The sequence below is a fragment of the Phoca vitulina genome, unplaced genomic scaffold (genome assembly GCF_004348235.1).
Source record: "Phoca vitulina isolate PV1807 unplaced genomic scaffold, GSC_HSeal_1.0 scaffold38, whole genome shotgun sequence".
NCBI classification, from domain to species: domain Eukaryota; kingdom Metazoa; phylum Chordata; class Mammalia; order Carnivora; family Phocidae; genus Phoca; species Phoca vitulina.
The window spans coordinates 16295053-16317928 of NW_022589741.1; the positions used below are offsets into that span (position 1 = coordinate 16295053).

The following is a 22876-nucleotide window of genomic DNA, read 5'->3' on the forward strand; positions in this document are numbered from 1 at the left end:
AAGTAAAGACTAGCCATCAGGAGACTGCCTGGCATTAAACAAATATTTAGAAATAGATTTTAATTTCACAGTGCGGTCAGCTGGGAAAGAGATCGAGACGGAGGGCAATAAAGAAGGGAATGGTCCAGGAGCAGCTGGGAGGGAAAGAGGAGCCGGGGGAGGCCTAGAGAGAAGTGGGTCAATTATTAACAGACTGCTTCTTTTTAGGTTAGGAATTCAGTGTTACTGCTTCTTGTCGCTAACGTTGGAAATGCTGATGGGTCAGCTCTTTAGCTGTTCTTTTTTTTTTTTTTTTAAAGATTTTATTTATTTATTTGACAGACAGAGACACAGCGAGAGAGGGAACACAAGCAGGGGGAGTGGGAGAGGGAGAAGCAGACTCCCCGCCGAGTAGGGAGCCCGATGCGGGGCTCGATCCCAGGACCTGGGATCATGACCTGAGCCAAAGGCAGACGCTTAACGACTAAGCCACCCAGGCGCCCCTAGCTGTTCTTTCTTTTTAGATCTTTCTGTACCCCCCTTTTAATAGCGACAGCTTTCTGTCCAGTAGAGGAAACATTTTGGTCTGGGTTTCAGTGGACAGAAGTCTGCCCTGGCTTGTATATTCTTCTCGTCCTCAGTTCTAAGCAGAGTGCCAGAGATACGGTATCTACGGTGTGTTTGGTGAGAGGTGGGTGAATCAGCACTTCCAGGTAGAATTGTCATGTTGGGGGACCAACTGGTCAGCAGGGGGAGACCGGCCTATAGGGGTGTGGGGAGGTGTCAGTGGGGGCCACCCCTGTCCCGCCCCAAGCTCTGATGGACAGACACTGCTCCATCCCTCTTCCATTCAGATTCTACATCTGATTAAGGGCCCTGACACAATATTTGAAGAAATATGAAAAGCCAAGTTCATCTGCCAGGATAGAATTACATTAAGGAGGATGAAATTAAAGGCTTTTCATGGAAAGAGATCTCTAGGATAATTTGAGGGAAGACTTTAATTATTTCAGAGTGCCCCCCAAAAAAGAAGCTTTAAAAAAGAATTTGTTTGGGGGAATCACATAAAAATATAATGTAGGAGTAGCTCTTTGAGTTGTTACAGCTGCTATTGATCTAGAGCCTGTTGGCAGTCCACAAAAGGGGGCTTCAATTCCCTGCCCTGTCCCCTATGTGCTGGTGACAATTGAGGCAAGACTCTGCCACCAGGGGAACAGAGACCAAGTCATGGGAAGTGGGTTTCAATTACTCTGATTAGACACCAGGAAGGATTTTGAAGCCATTTTGCCTGCTTTAATTGACTTGATGTAGATACTTGTTTGGAAGGAAGCTAATGAGTTTCCCCTGCCGTGGGAACACAGAGCAGCAGGTCTTCTGTGAGTTGGGAAGCACTGTCCAGAGGTCGTGTTGTCTCAGGGCCACATAGGGTAGTGGTTCTAGGACCCCGTGTCCTGTGGCCTGAGTACCTTTCCACTGCCAGACCAGTACTGCTTGCTGGTGCGCTCCTCTCTCAAGCTCCTCTCAAGCCAGGCTTTTCCCAGGGAGCACCGAGCCCCTAAGGACCCCCAGCGTTCGTTCAGTCCATCCATCCGTCTGAACCCCCATTCGGATCAGATCTCAAGAGTGACCAAGCTGCTGTCCATTCATTGCTCGGCACCCACACAGTCTAGAAAAGCCTCCCACTGCCCTTTCAACCCATTCTTCCTTGTTCAGGGCTTTTCCAGAAGGCTGGTAGAGTCAGCTAGGCAGACCTCTGTAGGGTCAAACAGATTAGAATGTTTGCTAGATAGTCTGCTCTGAAGAAGCACCTGCCTGATGTGATTGGCAGAGAGCCAAGCCTAGCAGTGAGAAACAGACGGTCAGCACCGCGGTTCCTGATGTGCCACCTGACACCTGGAGGCTCAAGCGACTCTTCTGCCCGAGGCTCCGGGCACACCAGTCAGTGACGCCTGGGAGCAGCCCTGTCCATGCTGATCTGGTCTTGGGAGCCCCTGGGCGGGACCTGGGGGTGCATCTGGGCTTGTGTGGTTCAGTGGCCATCTGCATTGTAGTCCAGCTTATTTACTGCCGCATCCCCAAGGGCAGAACATAGTAGGTGTTTCGCTCATATTGGTGGGTGAATGCACATTATGGAGCTTAAGTTAATCCAGTTCTTTATTCATCAGAAATCGTAACACTGGCCATTTACTCACAAAACCGACATGAGATGGAAACCTTCGCTCTCTCGGTCTTCCCCGGAGGAGAAGGCGCACATTCCGTGCAGGGAGAGCACTGGACTGAGAGCCATAAAGCTGAGCTCTAGCCCCAGCTCTGCCTTCGTTGGCTCTGTGAACCCCGTCTCCCTGCCTCTCTGCGGTGGGACAGGCGGGCTCTGCTCCCTCCCTCCAGTTTTAGAGAATCCTCTTCTTCTGTTTCCTGCTCCTAGTCGGCCCTTTGCTTCCCAGAGCCCCAGGCTGGGCGGTGGGATGAGGCCTGCAGGACCAGCTGCGCCAAGCCGCCTCCCTGTCGTCCTCACCTCCTGCCTGCTTGCTTTGTATAACTGAGGCCCCGTCAGTCCTTCAGTGATCTGCTGTACACAGCCCCAGGGCTGCCCGGCAGCTCCCAAACCCAAGTCACCTCCTGGGGAGAAAGGACACCTGTCCTGAGGGGCAGGCGCTGTTGGAGCCAAGCTATTGTCCTCTCGGCTGCTGGGCTACACGCAGCACGAGCTTGTGGCCTGGGGGCACCTGCTGGAGCTGTGTGTGAGGGCCTGACTAGTCCCGGCTGGAGCAGCTGAGCCAGACAAGTGGAGAGGGGCCCTTAAGAGCGGCCCCCATCAGGCTGCACACTCCCCAGTTCCAGCATGAAATCATTCTTCGGGTCATAACATACTCCTTGAAGAATAAATGTCAAGGCATGCTTCAAAGAAGACTCCCGAGCTCGTGTCAGGGTGCTGCTAGCAATTGCTATGCCCCTTATTTCCCCCGAGCCTCAGTCTCCTTGTCTGCAAAATGGGCCTAGGATGTTCGTGATGAGGTGGTAAGAGGCAAAGCTCGTGAAAGCGTTTGAAGAGTGTGGCCTTGGGGCGTAGAGGCAGCCTGCGGCAGGGGTGTTGAAGAAGGCTGGGGGCAGCGAGGGCATGCCCCATGGAGGGGTGCTAGAAAGATGGCTCAGATGTGGGGAGAAAGTCAGAGGCTTGGCGAGCTGGTAGGTGGAGGGAGGGTGAGTGGACTCTGTCTTCATCCCCTGGCCTTTCATCTGACATCTCTGGGCCAGGCTGTTTGTGGATCTGAGTGTTGTCTTCTTCCCGGCCTAGAGGAGTTATCACTCTTGCCCTAGAAATAGATCTTCAGTCCGTGGCATCAGGAGACCCCAGCTACCCCCGACACTACTCACTGCCTCTCAGCTGCCCGTTCCCTTGGCAGAAATAAGGAATCTGACTCTTGAAAACCTGTTTATTTGTTGTTCATTGGGCCTCTCTGACGGCCATGTGCCCTTTTGGGTAAGAGCTTCCCTTGGGGATCGTAGGTCCCCCGAAGTCGGGAACTGGGCTCCCAGCATCCCCCTGACAACATATAGCCTGTGCAGAGAGGGACTTGTGGGGCAAAAGCCCACGATGCCACCGAGATTGCCAGCTCGCCCCTGCACTGGTCCCTGTCACCGCCGGATGGAGGAGGACGGGAGAGGGCAGCTCCAAAGGGTCCTGCGGAAGCCCGCTCCACGGACCCAGGAGGGCCTGAGGGTAAAAGCAGCCTCGTCAGCTATTGGGGTGGAAGGCTTCTCCAGAAAGGGTGAGAAGCCCTACACTCAGTTCTCGTTTTTGTTTCCTATACCATGAAAAATAAATGTGAGGTAAAGAGGGTTTCAGGAAAAGATCCATCCCTCTTCCCTCCCGCCCTCCCTTCCTTCCTTAAATATTTATTGAGCAAGCTGTGTGTGCCTTACGTTATGCTAGGACACCGAGTGTGAGGAACATGTCTCCTGCCCTCTTAGGAACTCACAGTCTGGTCAGGAAGATGAAGTAACTACCCAACAAGGCGGTCAGATAGGGCGTGCAGGCACCGAGGGGGGTGTAGCCATTCCGGCCTGGGTGGAGTCAAGGAGGGCAACGTGGAGGAGGCGGCCCAGAGGTGGGCCTTGGGCGATCGCGGGGATCTGGAGAGGTGGGAAAGGTCGGAAGCATGTGGTGAGAACAGAACGGGTTCAGGGTAGTGGTTGGTGATCTGAGTGTGCATCCTGGCTATACCACTGAGTATCCACGTGGTCTCAGACCAGTCACCTTCCTATGTGAGCTTCAGTTTCTTCATTTGAAAAATGGGGGCAATCACGATATCTACCTCACAGGGTTGTTTGAGGATTCGGTGAACTAAACTACCGAGCACGTGGGGCCAAGCTGCTCCAGAGGACGCACACCTTTAGGAAATGGAGGCCATTTCCGTTCCTAGGACCGCCGGTGCCGCTGTCCGCCCTCTGCCCAGTCGTGCCCTCCCAGCCTCCCCACGGCTCTCTTCTGGGCCACATATGCACCTCCTTATGTACTCAGGCCCTTGGCCACTCCCCTCCCCCCAAGCAGAGGAGGCCAGAGCACCTCAAGCAGGGGTGAATTAAACCCAGCTTCCCTCCTGCTCTGCTCCAATTGTCCTCTCCGGCAGAAAGTAAGTTTCCCTGCGAGGCCGATGCTGTTTGTCTTGACAGCCCCAGCCACCTTTACCTCCCTGGCGTCCCCCTCCATGCTGGGCGGCTGGGGAGCTGGCCTTCTGCGAGGAGAGGGGGGCTGGTCTGCCCTCAGAGGCAGCGTCTGCCCACCCCCTCTGGAGCCTGACATTTTGTCTGCACCAGGCCAGAGGCCTCTGTGCTGATTGGGCCCGTCCCGGCGGTCCTGGTGTTAATCCAGGGTCATGAGCCTGCAGGACCCGCTGTGGACCCAGGTGCAGAGGGCCCCGCCTGCACATGAAAAGCACCTGGTGTTTGTGTTGGTGGGAGGGCCGCCTTGGGGCCCGGGGCGGCTGCCCTTCCCAGCCGGGGTCTAGGAGTCCACTGAGCTCGTTCTGCCCTTCCCTGGGAGGGTCACAGGCTGCAGAGTCACTCCTCTTTCCAGCCCGTCAGGGCCCTGGCCCTCGGCTGCCGCTCACCTGTCAGCCTCTGGGGTGAGCAGAAGGCCCTGCAGCCCCAACGTGGGAGCTGAGCCCCTCGGGAGTGGGCAAGCCAGGCCTCCCGGGGCCTGCTCTTTCGCTGAAAAGGTTGCCTGGCCACTTTGTGATGCTCTTCTGAGAGTGTTTCTGAAAGAAATCGAAATGTGCCTGAAGAAGAACGGTGAATCAGAATCTCCTTCGCTTGTGTGTGCTCCTGGCAGCCCGCTGGGAAGAGGGGACAGTCCGGACTTTGAAGCAATACTTCCGCCAGGGCTCTGAGCTCGCAGCCCTCTCCACCCTTCCCTGCGCTGCATCTGAAGAGAAGCCGGCTCCTGACTCTTCTTCCCCGGGCGCCGGGCTGTGTTCGGGGTGGCTGGGACCCTGTCTCGGGAGCTTCAGGTAAGGGAGAGACTCTCAGGAGCGAGCTTGTGTTATGGTCCATGAGTCCACATCGCGTTGAAGACAAATGAGCTAGGGATTTACTCCAGGCCCTTTCGTGCAACACCATTGGATGCTGGGGAAGGGCGGTGTAGGATTCTGGGAAGTACACCGACCAGGGTTTTGGGGTCTCGGCTGTGGGATCTCGGGCAGGGCCCCTTCTCTTGCTGGGCCTGCTTCTTCATCTGTAGGATGAGAACGTGTGCCCAGGTGACCTCCGAGCTCTTGGAGAAGCGCTCTGCTTCTTACCTACCTCTGCAGGAAAGAACGCGGCAGGGGCCGGGAGCATTGGATGGTCTGGCTCCGGGTCCCAGCTTTGTCATTTTACAAGGTGGCTTAGCCGGTCTCTGCCTCACTTCTCCTGTTGCAGAATGGGAATCATCCCAGCACCGGCCACTCCGGGCTTCTGTGGGAATTGGTAGAGATGCACAGAGCGCCTGGGACTCCGAGACAGCACCTGGAACGTGTCATCTGTCATGTCTGCTCTCGCATTGTCACCATGCCTTCCAGTTCTGACAGTGCTGGCTGTGAGGCTGGTGGGGCGTTCCAGAACACTTTTCAAACTTTAATCTGCTCATGAATCACTTGGAGACCTTGTCAGAAGGCAGATTCTGACTCAGTAGGACTCTGAAATGGAGCTTGAGGAGGTGCATTTCTCACAAGCTCCCTGGTGACGCCGTTGCCACTTGTCCCTAGGCCACGCTCAGAGTGGTCAGGCTGCAAGTGCACGGCTCGGCCATCGAGGCACAGGGTGGGTCTGTGTGTTACCCGGGGCCAGGCCTCAGAGTGGGATGGGAGCCAGGTGGGGTCCAGGAAGAGATGTGACCAGCCTGGTAAGTTCAGCAACCCTGCCATCAGAGGAGAGAGGGAGAGGGCGGAAGCCTCTGGGGGGGCCATGAGGTCAGGAGAGGTCTTCCCCGCTGATGTCATGAGAGTTTGAAGAGGATTCTTTTTGTGAACTCTTAATTTTCTCATAATTTAGAGCTGATTGTTATGATTGCCTCATGAGTCTTGGGCTTGTCTCTCAAATTCTTCTGAAAGCTCTTTGAGGATAAGGGTCTGTCTCCTATTCCTCTTGACCCCAGAGCTCCCAGAATCTAGGTGGGCTTGTAAGAGGGACACATCTGCCTGGAGCCCCAGCCTTGGAGCTTGGTGGGGTGGGTGGGGGCGTGAGGATGTGGGCTTTGGAATTGGGTGACCCCGACTAGTCCAGCGTCGTCATGTGCTGTCCAGCAGCTGCCGGGGGCACGTGTCTTTCCCTCGGCAGCCTTCTGCATCTGGAAGGATAGAGATGGCAGAAGCCATCTTAGAGCTTTAGCAGGATTAAGTGAGACGAAGGATGGAAAGGACCGAGCTCCTGGGGGGGCTTCAGTACCCAGCTGCTCCCATTCTGTCCTCTTTATCTCCATTCTGTGTCTTCATCCGTATTTTCAAGCTGCAGCATGCCTTCTTGGAATCCTGGAGCCACTTAGAACTCCATGCTCATTGCCAAGGGCACCACTATGTGGGCCAGTCCTACCTCCGGGTTAGCTCTAGGCCATGGAAGGTCTAAAACTTGTCCCTCCTTTCCTGAGGGTCCCTCCCCCCTCCTGCCTGCCCCCTGGTCATCTTTTATTTTTTAACTTATTTAAATTCAGCTGGTGAACATAGAGTGTTATTATTAGTTTCAGATGTAGAATTCAGTAATTCATCAGTTGCATGTAACACCCGGTGCTCATTACGCCCCCTGTTCATCTTGCCGAGAACTTTGGTGTTTCAGGAATGGTGTTCAAGTCGCGCTGCCTGGCGAGTCCCGGGGGCGGGGTGGGGGAAGCTCCTGCTGAACTCCGTTGGGGATTCCCAGTCCCCTATAGCCCTCTGCACTACCACTGGCAGCCCCCAGAGGCCTCCGTGTGTTCATGGTGAACAGGCCTTTCTGCAGGGCCCCCGGGCACCTTCATTGTGTGTGCTGGGAACGGGGCATTGCTGAGGGACACCTGGGTTGGGGGAGTTGCTGCTAATGCCTTATTCCTTGCTCCTGTCTGTAACCCTCGTAGAGTTCCCACGTGGTTTCCTTCTTCCTCACATAGAACCCGGGAGGCAGGCCCACTATTTCGCAGATGAGGAGACCCAGAAGTCACCTGGTTCACTCAGGCATGCAGTCACATGGTGGCACCTCTGTCCCCCGGCTCTAAGTGCCTTGCCTTTTGCCGTGGGTGACCACTGTCCAAGGGGCCACCAGCATAGTGGCAAGGATGAGCATCAGCCAAGGGCACTGTCTGTGGGGTAACAGCGATTTCCCAGTCTTCTTGGCCTGAGCCTTCACTTAGGATGAAATGCCATCAGCAGGGTAATTATCATTATTGGCATATTTAAAGTGCTTAAATATCTGCAGCCGTGTTGGGCTTGCACAGCTCCCTGAATCAGAGAGGTAGCAGCTGGGGGGGCCAGTCTCAGGAATCGCAGCCCTCCCTGATTAGGAGCAGAGAGCAGGCCGTCTTCGGGAATGGCCCCGTGTGTGTTTGCGTGTATCGGTCTGAAAAGTCCTTTTCAGCACATGACCCCGTGTCTGAAGTTAGGCTGCCGCACCTGTCGGTGGGGTTCAAGTAGGGACCCGAGAGGCTGTTAACTTTTATTATTTAAGAGAGAAATTCTAAGCATTAAAACTGTACTGATATAGCTTTTCCAAGTAAAGAGGGACGTGAAAATGTGTTTCCTAGGGGAAAGGGGAAGGGCTGTGTTGGGGCCTGCAGTGGGCAGGGCTGGGAGAGGGTATGCAAACTTCTCTCCCCTCTGCTGGCTTCGTGGTGGTTGCTCGGGGGAGCCAAGCAGAGACAGAAAGGAAGCATGGCTGGGTTTGGAGATGTTTTTGGGAGAAGTGCCCCACTTGCAGAACATCTACCATGAGGATGTGCAGAAAGGTCACTGTGAGCCTCTTTGCTTATGCAGCTGAGTAGCTGGGAGCACGTGAGGGTTAGGGACAGCTAGTGTCGCGGGGAGCAGTGCAGGCTCTGGAGGTGGCCAACTGTGGGTTCAGACCCCATTGCTTCCGCTTGAAAGCTCTGTGAGGTCAGAGCAGCAGCTCTGCTGCTTATTCTGCACCTTCCCGAACCCCGTCTCTAAATGGGGCTCTTTAGACGCGCCTTTCAGAGCGATAATGTATGCGAAGTACGTGGAGTGGTACCTGACATGTTTATAAGTCCCCTAATAAATGGCAAGAGGTAGACTCTGGTGCCCTGTGTTTGATGGCACTCTCTCTGTCTCTCTAAGGTGGTTCGAGTGGTTGTCGTGGAACATGACCACTAACATTCACTGACACCCGACTACGTACCAGGGCCATGTCTGAGGTCCCACAGCCCACAGAAGGTGGAGGTGAATCCCACCTTCCCAGGCAGAAGCAGAGGGAGCCCGGAGAGGCCTCCACCTGTCACACAGAGTCTCCTCCTCCCTCAAGGGTCCTGCCCCAGCCGGCTGGCCCTTCTGGAAAGAGCCCTCCCAGGTGCGAGACGCCTGGCCCGCCAGCCTGTCTTCCCCAAGAGGCACTTCAGAGAGAGTCTTTGTTCCCCTGGGGACCTATTCAGGGCAGAGTCTGTCAGACCGGGGACCTGTTGCTATGTCTGGAAAACCCACTGATCTGGAGACAGCGGGTTTGGGAACAAAGTCAGGAGCTCGGGAGAGTTTCCTCTCCAAAGCTCTCATGAGACCCTCGCAGCAGGAGGGGGCGATTCCCCACTGCCAGGGGTTTCTCTCTCTCTCCTCTCTGCCAGTCTCCTTGCCCGAGCCAAGCCTGGGAGAAAACGGAGCAGTGAGACCCGGGGACCTCGAGCAGCCCAAGGGGTTTGCTTTCAGGACTGAGAAGACGGGAGGCCAGCAGTGGGCAGCAAGGTGTGGCCAGCAGCAGTCCCCACGGAAGCCTTAGGTGCTGGTCCCCACGATGCATCTGGCTCCTGCTCGGCTTGCTGTGAGTTTTTGTCAGAGATCACACACCTAACCATTCCCACGTGCTCAGAATCGGGGAAATATTTGGATAATTCTTAGAAACACGATAGAGCTGCCCAAAGTACACCCAATCAGCTATGTAAATTAAGAGCTATAGGTCAAAATCCTGTTTGTTCTTTGGCAGTATAAAGTTGCAGAGTCCCTGGCAAGCCTTGCACGGACACACCCATGACATCCGCCAAGTCCCCATCTGTACATTTCTGTCGCCGACTCTCCTTACCTTGGGGCTGACCCCAGGGCCCCTGCAAAAGGTGCCTCCCCCCACTGTGGCTCATGCTGCAGGAAGAAGCAGGACGCTCAGCATGTCCCACGGCCTTTGGATTAAGCGATGGCGTCAGGTGCGTTGAAGGTGCTGGGGAGGTGCCCACCGCCCCACCGCTTAGATCTCTCTGCTCCTGCCTGGCAGTGGTTACTATTTGGAGCTCAGGCAAATCTGCTTTATCAAAAAGGAACTCCCCCAGGGAGGGGTAATACTGTTGAACTGCTTTTAGTCATGGACAATTTAGTGTGAATTAATTAATCTGGTGCTTTCTGGTGTGACTGTAGATGAAGAGGTACGTTGCAGATTGGAAGAGGCATAGGGTCACTTGGGTGACTGAGAGCGAGTGAAAGAACGGCGCCAAGGGCTTTGAAGACAAGCAGATTCTCTGCTTTGCCAGCTTATCTCTTATTTGCCTTAAAATTTTTTTTAAATGTAAACTTTTTGGTGGAAGTCTATCCAGTGTACCGACAAATGAAGAAATCATAAGTGTACAACTTCGATTTTTTGCAGTGAACACACCCTTATATCCAACACCTGGGTTGAGAAACTGCACAGTTGACCCACTCGGACCCCCCACTGGTCCCCGTGACCCCAAGGTCTCCAGTGTCCTGACTCCCAGGACCAGAGATAAGCTTTGCCTCTTTCTGAAGCGCATGAACATGGAATCATACGGCATGCATCTTTTGTGTCTGGCTTCCTTTTGTTCAACGTTCTCTTTGTGGGATTCATCCATGTTGTTATAGTTTGTTCATTTCATTGCTGTGTTCCATTGTGTGAACATACTGCAATTTATCGATTCTGTGGTTGGTGGACGTTGGGAAGTCCAGTTTTTGACTTTCATGAACCCTGATGCCTCGAATATTCTTGGACATGTCTTTCTTATTTCTCTTTTACATCTCAGGTTAGTGAGATGGTGTTCTCCTGGGAACCCTCCTCTGACTTCCATCTCCAGGGGAGCTTTGGTGCCCCTGTGTTTGCCGCCCCCCCCCCCCCCCCGCCATGGCACTCTGTAGTACTCCATGAGGGCAGGACTGTTGAGCAGTAATATTTTCAGCTCCTAGGCCAGTGCGTGGCACTGAGTAGATGCTCAGAAGTGTTGGTTGGATGAATGAGTGAACAGATTTTATGTAGATCACAGTTTTGCCCGGGGCTGGTCTTTATACCAGCTGGTCTAAGAAAAGCAGCTTAAGAAAGCTGTACTGGGGGGGCACCTGGGTGGCTCAGTCGTTAAGCGTCTGCCTTCGGCTCAGGTCATGATCTCAGGGTCCTGGGATCGAGCCCCACCTCGGGCTCGCTGCTCGGCGGGAAGCCTGCTTCTCCCTCTCCCACTCCCCCTGCTTGTGTTCCCTCTCCCGCTGTCCCTCTCTCTGAAAAAAAAAAAAAAAAAATCTTTAAAAAAAAAAAAAAGCTGTACTGGGGTGTCCTGGGACCAACCAGGATTCCTCCCTAGAGACAGTGTTGCCGAGTGTCCTGAGTGTCCCTGAGAATGGGATGAGTCCAGGACCGTGGTCAGAGGTGTCTGGCTGGGTAGGAGCAAACTTCTCTGGAAGTTTCACAAAGACCCAGAGACTAAACTGATGCAAAATGAGCTTCTGCCCCCTCTGTGTCTCGGAGGGCCCTGATGCTCTGGGCTGCTCTGGACATAGGCCTTTGGTAGCCAGCTGGGAGGGAGGAGTCATGAAGGACAGAAGAGAATGAGAAGAGGTAGGAAGGAAGAGAAGAGAGAAAGAAGGAGCAAGAGGGAGAGCAGACACATGAACAGATATTTTTCCTTTCCTTTCTGGAAGCAAGGCATGGGGACAGCCACACAGGCATGGAGCCTGTGATCTCCGGGGGAAGCGAGTGACCTCGTGTTTGGGCTGTATCGTTTTCACTAGCAAGTGACAAAGTAGAAGCAGGAACACAAGCCTGTAGAAATACAATGTCAGGGTGCCCTCGTGGGATGGGCTTTTCCTCCCCCCACCTCGGCGCTTGGCAAACCTCTTCTACGGGCAGAGTAGCTTCTCAGGCTCGCTGGCTGAGCGGTGTTGTTGGAGCAGGTTATTCTTTATTCATACACCTTTTGCTGAGCTGCTTAGCAAATGTGCTGTAAATTTCAGTGCTTTAGAGAGAGAGCCTGATACATAAAACAGGACTACCTCCCCTAATATCACAGAGGCTGGTCAAATTCCACATACATCAGAACTATTTGGGGTGCCTTTGCTGTGTTTCCGCAGGAAACATAACTTCTTGAAGAAGATCCACACCCAGAATAATTATTTCTCAGAGTGATCTGAGGCTAAAGCTGGTTTAATCTATTCATTTGGCTCAGCCCTGTATTTTCCCTAGTGAGGAGTGCCGGAGTGCTCTAAGCCCACACTGCAGAATGCTCCTTCTTTCTCATGGGCCCCTTGGTCTGCGGAACCACACCTCCCCCACTCCCAATTATCTCGTTCCAGGTGACGGCATCTACGTCCCCGTGTTATGCATGTATTTTTATTAATTTAACAAGTATGGAGTGCTTACTGTCTGCCAAGCCCTCTTCTAAGCTCTTTAACAAATGTTAATTCACTTAACCTTCACAGGTCTGTGAAAAGGCACATATTTTTAACCCCATTTTCCTAATAAGGGCAACAAGGCACAGAGAGGTTAAGTAACCTGCACAAGATCACACAGCTAGTCAAGGTGGTGGAGTTGGAATTTGTCCCCAGCGTCTGCGTTCTTCATTACCACGCTCTGCTGTCTCTCAATTGTGTCTTCTAAAGTGGCATGAGAAGCAGGGGCCTGCCTTTTTTCAGGAGTGAGAAACAACTTTCTGTGCCTTTGTGAACATTCTTCCTCTCCAAGATGGCCCCTTGACCTTAGAAGAGCAGAGGGTCAGCCCCTGGGGAAGAAGTCACAGGCTATGAAGTACACCTACCCAAAGGCTCCGCTGAATTGGGAGCATCACGGACAGGTGGAAAGGTGACCTTGGCCCAAATGGTCTGAGCTTAGGCCCAAATGGTCTGAGCTCTAGATGGAAGGATTTCAAGGGCCTGCTGTTTACTCTCTTCTTGCTCGACATGCATACTACAGGTGCTCTTGGCATCTCGAGGTTTGCTGTCCCTTCCTCCTGATTGTTGGTTCCTCTGTTCTCCTGGGGTGGGGTGTCATTCCCCAGCCCCACCCTTACCTGGCCGCCCCTGTCTCTCCCCTGGTGGCACCAGCATCCACACAGGTGCTCATTCTAGACGCCTTCTTCTAGAGTAGTCCTTCCTTCTGGTTTCTTCACGATCTGGGTCTGATCACTGTCAGCCCTACCTCCTAAAACGGTCTCAAATGCAAACATGCCTCTTTCTGTACTGTCTCTACGTTAGTTCACATCATCCTAGTCTCTGGCCAGCACGCCCATCCAGCTGATAGTCCCAGACTCCAGACTAAACCCTCTCAAGCTATTCAGGTTGCAGCCAGAGTGATCTTTCTATAAGTAATTCTGATAATGTCACTCGTTTACTTCTAACCCTTCAGTGGCTCACATTACCCTTAGGATAACATTCAAATCTCTTAGCATGGCTGCCAAAGCCTTGGATGTCTGGGTCCTGCCTCCCTCTGGGCATCGTTTCTCACTGCTTTCAGATCCCTAAAGACCCCTGTTCCCTCCTCCCACCGCTCCCCTTCCCTCTGACTACTCCAGCTTAAACATTCTTGCTTCTGAGGAGTCCTCCTGATGCCCCCACTGTGGCATGCGGACCCCTTCCCGGTGTTCCCACGGCAACCAGGCCACACTTCCTCCATGATTACACTGTGCACTTTATATGTGAATTTGATGGCTGCCTGTGTGTTTATCTGTTCTGCATCGTGTCTTGGTTCCCAGCACCTAGTGCAGCGCTGGTTTGTGGAGGACAGTAAAAAAAAAAAACCCACCAAAAACCACCCCCAAAAAACACACAAAAAAACCCTGAAACATTTTAATGAGCGAATACTACATGAAAAGGGCATTGACCAAGCAGTCAAGAGACTTGGGTTTTAGAACCTGCTCAGGCACCAATTCTTGACCTCGATTAAGTCAGTGTTCCCTCTCCGAGCCTCATTTTTGTATCTGTGAGCTTAGGAGCCTGTGCTAGGTGATTTCCAAGGTCCCTTGCAGCATGGAGATTCTGGGATCTGTCTTCACCAAGAGTTTGGTTTTCCCTGACTCAACTCTCCAGGCTGTGAGGACCCACCATTCCCGTGGCCCTTCGCCGTGTTCGTGTCCCTTCAGGGTGTGCTGATAAGCAGAGCCTGGCTTCCTGGCTTCAGCTGGGTTCTGACATGGCCTTGGGTTCTTGTATCCTGGACAAGAACGCCTTGAAATTCTCTGATGCCCTTCTTCTCACTCCATCTTGTTTGCTGTCAGAACATTGTAAATAGGGAGCTTCTAATGTTGCCTTTGTGTCTGAATTGTCACTGTAATCAATAGGCAGTCCTCCGATCTCCATGCTCCTGAGGCTGCCCTTCCCCCAGCAGATATGGGAAACTCCTGCTGGCCACAGCCCCCTCCCCAGAATACACACGGCCTCAGCACTCTGAGTGTGCAACGTTAATACCCATTTATTGTTCAGAGGTTTCTCCTATTCGTTCAGCACCTTTATTGAGTGCCTGCTGTATGGAGGAACAAAGGAGACCAAATTCTTTCTCTTGGGGAGCTTACATTTTAGAAAGCATGTGTCGGGGCAACCCATATAAATAAGAAACATAAAGAAGTCAGCAAATTACATAATAAGCTAGGAGGTGGTAGGTGTTATGGGAAGAAAGGAAAAGTGGGATGGGGAGGATGAAGGCCTCCCGAGACTGGGAGACTGAGAGTCAAGGCCCAGAAGAAGGTGAAGGCATGTGCCAGTCTTCTGGGGGAAGAATGTTCTAGGCAAAGGGCAGGACCCATGCAAAGGCCCCTAGGTGGGACCCTGCAGGGAGTGCGCGAGGAACTGCAGGGACTTGGTGTTGCCCTTCAGAGCGCACTGCCGGGTGCGTAGTAAGTAGGCCCACCACCAGGCTCCGTGGAAGGTCAGAGCCCCGGCCGCTGGGCCTGCAGCCAGACAGGCTACAATTAATCAGAACTGTGCCACGTACTAAATCTTCTCTGGCCCCGTGGGAGAAGCTGGTGGGTCTGAGTCAGACAAACTGTTTGCATCCTGGCCCGTCGCTTATTAGCTTTGTGATCCTTGGAGAATCACTTACCCTTGCTGAGTTTCTCTTTCTTCGTCTTTGCAGGAAGGAGGGTTCTGATGAGGGCCTCAGAGGGTTTTTGTGGGACCAGATGGTGGAAGCACACGGAAGGGGCTAAGTCACCCGTACGCGCATGGCGCAGAATGGGTGCCCAGTAACGTTAGTCCCCGGGACACCCCTCCCCTAGCCTTTGGGCCAGACATTTATTTTCTCTGAGCCTCAGTTTCCTCTTCTAGAAACAGTGTAGTCATTCCTCTGCCGCCGCCTGCCTAGACTCATAACTACCAGGTCACACAGTGTGGATAATAGTACTTTCAGGGGCTCCGTGTTTCTGTGTGTCTGCACAGTGGTACGTGCATATGCATATATATGTGTGTACGATTGTGTGTGTGTGTGTGTACAGCTCGGCAGGCCACAGGTGGGTTTCTTTTTTATGATTCATAAATGCTTCAAGGACAAGGACACTGTCATTTCGTATTAGACCTTATGCTTCCACACACTAGGTGCTCAGTAAATCCTCGTGGAATGAATGAAATCATGCTGATGAAAATGTTCTTTGCTGGATTAAATGTGTGGACCCAAATCGGTAGAACTGTTTGCTTCTAGGTAGCAGGAATGTGGTGCCATTGTGGATTATATTTGGAATATATTTACTGGGGGCTCAACTATGTGCCAGGCACTGTCCTAGGCACTTTATACGCATTTCTCATTTAAAACTACCAACAGCCCTATGAGGTAGATGCTGTTATCGTCACTGTTTTATAGGTGAGGCAGCCCAGGCTGAGAGGTCAGTGTCTTGGCCCCAGCTAGTAAATGAGGGAGCTGGGATTGGAAGCCAGCCTTGCAGAGCTGATGTACCTGCCTGCCCTTCTGATGGCTTCCTGAAGCGTCACTGCCCCCCTTTCATGGTCTGATTTCTCAGGAGGAGGAAGAGGAAGGGCTGCCCTTGCAGCCAGGGCCCGGAGGGAAGTCCCTGCTTGTAAAGGCACTTCTCAGGTTCTTGGCAAACATTTCCAGTAGAGGGGGGAAAGAGGAAGGGCTCACCTCTTGCCTGCAAGAGACGGTGAAGATGGTCAGAGACAAGGCTTGTTTTCTGCTGTGCACCTGAGTTTGTCCCTTTCCTTTTGGCTTCAGAACATGTTAAGATCTTGGTGGGACTATGAGAGCCTTGGGCTCCATGCCTCCCTTTTAGATGCCGAACACGTGGCTATGTGTGTATGTACGTGCACACATGGTACATAGTATATGTCTGTGTGAAGGGTGCACGTGCGTGCATGCATGCGTGCGTGTGTGTATCTGCATCCTTCGACACCAGCATCATGGTCCTTGCCTGGGCCATGCCAGGGCATCACTAGAGCTCTCTGCCTAGTGGTAGCACTGCTTTGTGTCTTGGCTGTGTGACTGCCCGGCCCAGCCTGTGCCCAGTGACGGATGTCTGTGCCTGTCTCTCCTTGAAAGAGTGTCTCATGTCATATTAGCTTTTCCCTCACTTGCCACCAATGCCTAATAAACGCATGCCCAGTGTATGGATGAAGAGATGAACGGTCTTCATGCCACCGTGGCCTATACCAGCTTCGGTGAGCGCATCGTTCTACCCCTGATCGCTCGTGTGGGGGTTACTGTCAAGGAGGGTGCCTTCCCGTGGGGTGGCGTACTTGGCCATGCCAGACATCCTTGGCATCCAAGCTTACGGAGAGATATCAGGCAGCGTGGAGCTGACCCAGCTGTTCTTCCCTTGCTCTCCGATCTGTGGAGGGTGCTGGGCTGGACAGCCAGCTGTGGTCTGCTGGAAGACCTTTCTTCGGCAATTCTGGAGCATTCCCCGTCTGGTGCCTGCTAGCTTCCTGTCCCCTTGCTGGCTGGCTTCTCCTTGGGTCTGTGTGGAGAAGGAAAGCCTTGGGAAGTCGTTTAAAATGTTCCCTGCCTGCTGTGTCCCCCTGTGCTCAAGTTCCGGGCAATTACCCTCCTGCCGGGTTTTGTTGCTGAGCACAGCAGGTGGGCCTTGTTTGTAATTCACTTGCACCATTAACGCTGGGTTAGCACCATAAGGGCGACTGATCCACTCAGTGCCCCCAGCCCCAGATGCCACTTGATAGCAGGTTGTTAGATTGGCTTGGGGGTCGAGGCATTTCAGAACTCCACATAATGTGTTTTCTCCAGTTGAAAGCAATGAGAAGCTTGATCTATTGGCAGTCACAGAGCACACACCATCATCCACACTAATGGGAAATCTGTACCCAAATGCCAGTCCTCCCCAAATCTCGGTGATTTGGCTTTGGACAATAATGGCAATAGTCACAATAACACAGTAATGACTCTCAGTAAGCTCAGTATCAGGGCAAGCATGGCAAGCTTTCTCTTTGCGGCCACAGTGCTAAGATCACAGGGAATCTTTGAAAGCAACCTTAGGAAGATCTAACATTTTCTCCATTTTTGTGGGTGGGGAAACTGAGGTTTGGGGAGATGACTCACTTGCCCAGAGTCACTGAGAGTAAGAAGCAGAGCCCCGACTCAGGGAATGGTCTGAAGCAGACACAAAGTTGTGCTGTTAACCTCTGCCTTCCTCCTCTGGGAGGAATTACGTGGAGTTTTGTGAATGAAGATGGGGGGCAGGGGAGAGATCTCCCAACCTGCCATCCTAATTATTTTTTTTCCTAGTGTTGATATTAAGATGAGTCACTGAGTAGGGGAATGATGAGTAGGATTAAAACATCCTCTATAGATTCACTTTTATTAATTAATCATAGATTTATTGAGCTCCAGCTAGGTGGAAAACATTGTCTTAGGTGTTTTATAGAAAACAATGATAAATCATTCATCTGTTCAATCAGTCTGAGAGATGGGGAATCAGACATATTCTAGGACAAAAGACAGGGAAAAAAATGTTGGGGATGGGGGTGGAGGAGGTAAGCAGGAACAAACCCCAGAGATCGATTTAGAAGAAAATTTTCCTGACTTTCTGATTACATGTTATGAAAACATTTTTGGACACATAATGTCCCCTTTGATTTTTGAACAACCCTGTGCCCGTTTTATGGACACCTAAGGGGTGGAGAGGCTGCAGGACCCGACTACACCATTATCCTGCAGGGAACAGTGGCCAAACCAGGTTTGAAAGCAGGCCTCCTGACTCCCAAGTCCAGACTCTTCCACAGATTCCCTCCCCTTTGGGCCTCGTCCAGGTTCTGCCGAATGTTTGATGTCCCATGTCCTGCCGAGGCTGGCTTTGGGGCTGCCTGGGGCTCCGCTTTCCTTGGAGACCCATGTAGTCTGTGCTCCTGCCCAATGCTTGGCAGCCTAGAACGTTTCTTTTCCAGTCATTGGGCAAACCCTAATGTTTAGGCAGTGCAGGGACCGTTCCCTTCAGGGTGCTGACGAGTGGCCCAGAAATGCTGCGAGGGGCCTGGGCAGGCCCAGCAGTCAGTCACTGAGCACTTGAACCTGAGGTGTTATTAGCCTCACTATACAGAGCAGGGGGACCCAGGCTCAGGGGCTTAAGTAACATGCCCACGTCTTAGAGCCAGTCATTGAGAAAGTTGAGATTCTTTATTGTTTTTTAAATTATGAAGTAGATTTCTTAATTGAAAAAGCAATCCAATCTCTTAAAATGCACACAGAGAATGCTTTAGAATGAAAAGCAAGTCTCCTTCCTACCCTGACTGCCATTCTAGAACCCTCTCCAGGGGGCAGCTAGTCAGCAGCCAGTGACTGTTCTCTGTCCCTCACGGAGCCTGGTGCCAGGCCTTCCCAAGTAGATGGCTGTCAGTGCTAACAGAGCTGGATGGCAGGGAGGGGCGGATGGACCCTTCACAGGCTCTTCGGCAAGTCGCAGAGTCTGTGCTTAGCTTGGATGACCCCTGTAGAATAAGTTCAATTGCTTTGCATCTTGAAGGGGACACCACTTGCTTTGTTATGCACCTTTATTTTACCATATCTGGTTTTCTTCTCCTCCTCACCCCCCACTCCTCCTCTACCCAGTGCCCAGGGGGCCCATCCTGGGCTTCCCCAAGGAATGCATGCACCTAGGGAGGGCTGCATTGGCCCCTACTCTGGCTAGGACTTAAAAAAAGAGGATGGGGCCTTGCTTTCTGACCGTGGTATCAGAGACACCAAAAAACTAATATGTACGTGAAGTGACTGTGGGCAGGAAGAGGCAGGGAGGTCTCCACTTGGGCATGATGGAGCCGGGCCAAGGGGTGGCTCCGTGTCTGTGACCTGCTTCTTTATCACTAACATCGGAGCACTTTCCTCTGGCTTTGACCTCAGTGAAGCTGAAGATTGTCTGCATACCATCATCCATGAGTCTATAGTAACCCATCTCTGGCTTCTGATCGTTAAATTCTGATGTACCTGTCCTCCCGCATCACACAGTGCTCACCCAGCCCAACCGGCTCTTTGCAGATCTCCTTAAGGAAGGCTGCAGTGCATACAGCCTCACTCTGGGGCATGGCCAAGCCTCTCCAGGACGCCCCCTCTCCTCCCAAACGCCCAGACAGATCCTGAGCAAGGGGGGAAGACCTGTGTTTATCTGGAAGTAATTAAAACGCTGTCCTTAAAAAGCAGTTTCTCTCTGCATCTGCCTCGTCCCCTGCTCACTCTCTATTCCTCTGTGGACACTCCTGCAAGGTCTCTCTACTCTAAATGTGTTACCAACAGCTCCAGCACCAGGCAATTTTATTTCAAAGCCTCAGCTCACGTGGTCTCTGCTAGGAGCTCATCTCCCCCAGGGCCCAGCCTGGTGGCCTCAGATAAATGCCAGGGACATTTTTCACCATCCCGAGCCAGTCTTGCCCTTCACATCTGACCCTGGGATCCTCTTCCCACCTCCCCCGGCTCACTGAGGCTGGTGATTAAGTCCCCATCTTCTCACCTCTAACCACCTCCTTTGCACTGGAAAGGAGATCCGGATGCTGTGCCTTCCTCACCTTGTCTGGGAAGATGGCTGGGTCCAGTGCGAGGTTCATAGAGACAGTCGGCTTTAGATGCAGAACTGCATCCAGGACCTGGGGGCGCCTAATGAGGGAGACTGGATGTAAATACAACAGATGGAGAAGATGTTTCTGCTTTCCATCCTCTTGGACTCCCTGCCATTTCTAAAACACACTGTGCTGGCTCCCACCAGAGGCCTCTGGATCCCCTCCGTGTCATTCCTCCATCTGGGATCTTCTCCCTGCCCACCCTGTCCCCTTTGAGAGATCTGGCTAACTCAGGTCAAACCTTTTGTCTTCAGGGAAGCCTTCCCTTCCCGCCACATGATGTCCCCCTGCCACACACTCCATAGTATCCTGTACTTTTCCCTTCATTTTCTGTAAGTATGGCATCCGGTTTCCTGGATATGGGATTGATCTCCCTCCCCTGACTATAAGCTCCAGGGCCTGAACAGTCCCTGGTCGTAGGCGCTCAGTAGAATTATTTGTGGAATGAATAAAGCATAAATCCCATAGTGCTGTTAAGTATATTTATATGCTTTGGCCAGTCTAGAGGAAAGGAACAACATACACCATTTTGCTTAGAAAGCACTTTACTCATCTGCGAAGTAATGCTCCACTCATTTTCTCATTTGGTTCTCTTAGCAACCCTGTAAGGGAGATGGTAGAAGTACAATTTCCCCATTTTATAGAAGAGAGGTTAAGAGATAGGTTCAAAGTCAGCTTTCCACCTCCAATCCCTGGTTTTGTTCCTCCACGAGGCTGAGTCTGAATGAGGAAGGAAAACTAACTTCTTCAGAGAAAGCTTCTGGGATGGGGTTGACTTGGAGCAGCGTTTTGGGGATGAGAGGGCTGTGCAGTATTATTGGCGAGAGGCATGGGAGGCTGTCTTGTCGGGAGAGGATGTGGATGTGGTTCCAGGTGCGTGTGTATAGGGCTAGAGGGAGCCCTGAATGGGAGGATGGAGAGAGGAAAGAAAGAAGTTCACACTGACTGATTGCATTACAGCTAAAATCTATTGCAACAACTTTTCAAGGGAGGTGCCATAGTCCATGGTTCACGTTTGTGGAAATGGAGCTCTCAGAGCTTAGGTGACCAGCTTAAGGACACAGAGTGGCCTCTGGGATTGGAAGCCAGGGACGTCTGCTCTGGCCTCTGGTGAGGGGCAGTTGTTTAGAAGTGGATTGAGGGCTTCAGTCTGAAATCTATAAGGGGGGTGGCTTGAAGGGGAAAAGAGACAGTTTATTCCTCATGTCCTGCTCACTAGTGTCTGAGAAGGGGGGACAGCTATCCCTCGTCACATGTCCCGAGTGCTAGCAGATTCCTGTGATTGCTGTGCTCCCTGAATACCGTTCCCCAATATCAGGCCTGGGTGGGGCCAGCACCGCTCTTCAGTATCCTGATGAGTCAGACAGACCAGGTCCAACTCCCAAGCCGGTGCAAACTGCCTTTGGCTAACCTGCCACATTGTAACTCATCACAAACTCCTGGGCGCATCTCCTGATGGTAAATCCTAAAAATTGGGGACTCCCGGGCTGATCATTTGGCCAGGGGACACTCTCAGACTCCTTTCTCTGTTGCTTGCTTCCCCTGATGTGAAAATTGTACAGATGGGCCCTGGATCGACTTGGATTTGACTCCTCTTCTTCAACATCATGATAATCATTATAATCACATTCCAACATTTCCTCAAGTACCAACTGTGTGCCAAGTTCTGGGATACAGAGAGAAGGCACGTGTAGAGAATAGTGAGTAAGAACTGGTCTTGGAGCGGGTGGCCTGTTATTCTCGTTGGCCAGCCAGCCGACCTTAGCGGGTCTCACTCAACCTTAGCATCTTCGGTTTCCACATCTACAGGTGGAGAAAGTGAGAGGATCTGCCTGACAGGGCTCTTCTGAGGAGCACCGAGGCTGAAATAGTACTTTGCACATATTAAGTATATATTCGGTAAATGTTAGCATGAAGTAGAATTCCTAGAGCTGCAGAATTACACCACTTAGAAGAACTTAGAGATCATCTAGGCCAATCCCCTCATTTTACAGAACAAGAAACTGAGGCTCAGAGAGGTTATCTCCCAGAGCCTGTGAACACCTGGGTCCCTGCCTCCCAGGACAGGCCTGGGTCCCGGCATCACACTATTTGCCGGGGAGATGGAAAAACATACACGTGCTGCCCAGCTGTGTCAGGCCCCGGAGGTTGATTCTCCCTCAAGGAGACCACAGGGTCTGGGGTGGCCCCGCTCCCCTGGCCACCCTGCCATGCTGGCACCCTGCATACTCCGTCCAAGCTGCTGGCTGTTGCTGGGAGTATCTTCCAGCCGGCGGTGGGGGTGGGGTGGGGGGTTGGAACAGCAGAGAAGCCCACATCCATTTGTCTTGGGGAACCTGGAGCGTCATGAGGAGTAATCAAAATCTTGTTGCCCACAGACGAGAGAAAACCTGTAATTAATCTGGCTGCCCCTCTGATTTCCTCTGTCATCCCCCCACCACCAAACGCCATCAGGCGACTGTCAGCTGCCTCTCGGACCCACCCCGGAAAATCACGATTAATAGTGTAACAGCCCTATGAGGACGAGAGAGAGAGACGGGGAGAGGGACTGCTGACAAATCGGGAGAGGGGAGGCCGTTTAGCACAGCTGGGCTGGGGGGTCCGGCTCACTGCCTGAACGCCATCAGCCGGTGACACGCTGTGCTGTGTATATGAACCGGCGTGGGTTGGGGATCCACAGACACTTCCTGAGCCTCTACTCAAGTGTAAGCACCACAGCAAAGTGTGTCGGGAAGATACGTGGGTAGAAGAGATGTTCCTCTGCTCCCCAGGAGCTCACGGTCTGGTTGTGGAGAGAGGACATAACTAAGCACAGGGTTAAATAACCACTCATGCCGGCCTTGCACAAGGCCTGTTTGTGGCCACGGGGGGGGGGGGGGGGGGGGGGGGGGGGGCTCCGCACCCGGGGGGTGGGGGGAGGGGGGGGGGGGGGGGGGGGCGCCCCGCCCGGGGCCGTGGAGGGGGGGGCC

The 22876-nt window shown here is 52.7% G+C and overlaps 1 protein-coding gene across 7 annotated transcripts in view; it reads left to right on the forward strand.

Annotated features, from left to right (window-relative positions):
- GRIK4 (glutamate ionotropic receptor kainate type subunit 4) overlaps window positions 1-22876 on the forward strand; it is a 428651-nt gene that overhangs the window by 93373 nt on the left and 312402 nt on the right. Inside the window, exon 1 of one of the 7 annotated variants that reach the window (XM_032428068.1) lies at window positions 5010-5489. The exons of the other annotated variants lie outside the window; for them this stretch is intronic. The gene's annotated coding sequence lies outside the window, so the exon portion shown is untranslated. Of the gene's footprint in view, window positions 1-5009; window positions 5490-22876 lie in introns of those variants that run through there. 7 annotated transcript variants of the gene reach the window in all.